Here is a 1,875-nt window from a genome sequence, read left to right as displayed (position 1 = left end):
GCTCATTACAGCTCTTACCTCTGAAGTCCAGCAGCATCTGCACAGACAGCACAGCAGTGTCAGCGGTGTATCGTGACATTCCAGTATTCAGCCTAATGCCACATGGTTTGCCGTGTAAATCTGCTCTTATATTTCCTTCAGTGTTTAACATTTATAAAAACAACAAACATAAAATCTAGAAAACCAAACCGACACATGACAAACGGTTACCGGCTTAACCAGCACAGACCTGCAAATATTATATAAACATGTCAAAATACAACACCGCACAAACAAATGAGACGCTTAAATGTCCCTGAAATCCAACCATGTAAACCTCATAATTAAAGAGAAATGAAGGCGAATAACTGCCAGAAGAGTTCTGAAGATGAAGATCAGCTCTTCACACATGCGGGTCGCTGCTCACGCTCAGCTTTGCTCAATGAAAGGCAGATTTCAGACTTCGTGTCATCTTTACTAACTGTGTTCAGGTAAAGGTTAATGTGATGAAGTGCTGAAGCCCTCTCAGTGGAGAACTGACTGAGATTATAGAGTCAGAGTTGGCGGATCTCTGCGGTGTGTGTTCTGCTGCCCAAGAGGAGGCGCAGTATCATACCGACACACTGTACATCATCAATGAAGCATCGGCATCCAGTCAATTCATCATCTGTTGAGCATTACCTCTACAATAATAGACGTCAGTAAACAGTTTATTACTGCAGCTACAAATGCTCCATTCTTGACTCATAAACATGTATAATGTGCTTAATAATTGTACTTTCATACTTTAATGATTTATTTTTCATTTCTAAATTAAGTATTGTATTATTTACAAACCAGCTGTGTTTAAGAGTAGTTGAGGGTTTTCGGATCATTCAGAATGAGTTAGTAAATGATTAATAACTATTATAAATACCTAATCACTTATAAATGATGATTAAAGGCTCAGAATCAAATGAACAATAATCTGCAATCCTGTCTAAAGAGTCAAATGACTGTAAAGTTCAAGCATTGCCGAATAACAGGAGTGTCAAAATACAAAATAAAACTGGATAAAACAACAACATAATAATTGAACAATATAATAAGATGCAATGTTTAAACTCTACAGGGATTTTATTTTAGATTAGCTTGCAAAGATTTATTTGCAGTTGGTAAGAGCAGTTTCATTTGTGTGTCTTTAAATGAAGAGGAATGAATGATGTTGTTTTTCCTGTTGAGAACTTAACTGAGCCTTTATTTGTCATTTATAGAGCATTAATACTCCTCACTTTAGATTAGCTCACAAAACTAGATGAAGTTGAGTTCATAAAGCATTTATTAACATACAGAGCAACCAATGCCTGAATAATAAGACACATAAACGTTGATTTCAATAGTTATTAATCATTTACTAACTCATTCTGAATGATCCGAAAACCCTCAACTACTCTTAAACACAACTGGTTTGTAAATAATGCGAATGAAAAATAAATCATTAAAGTATGAAAGTACAATTATTAAGCACATTATACATGTGTTTATGAGTCAAGAATGGAGCATTTGTAGCTGCAGTTATAAACTGTTTACTAACGTCTATTATTGTAGAGGTAATGCTCAACAGATGATGAATTGACTGGATGCCGATGCTTCATTAATGATGTATAGTGTGTCGTTATTATAAAGTGGTACTGGAGTTCCTCCATCAGACACACAGCTCTGCTCCAGCAAACCTCATACAGCTGGTAGAAACACACACTGACGTCTGACACACTGGATCTGGACATCTGAGCCAGAAAACACCGCAGATCTCAACACCACCGAGACGTATTAAAGCTGCTGTTATTAACTCATCACAGCTGTGGAGGAATCAGACGAGCTGAGAAACGGCAGAGCGACACCAGCCCAGTCTGAACT

The sequence above is a fragment of the Danio rerio genome, chromosome 12, assembly GCF_052040795.2.
Source record: "Danio rerio strain M-AB ecotype USA chromosome 12, GRCz13ab, whole genome shotgun sequence".
Taxonomy (NCBI): Eukaryota; Metazoa; Chordata; class Actinopteri; order Cypriniformes; family Danionidae; genus Danio; species Danio rerio.
This window is presented reverse-complemented; position numbering follows the sequence as displayed.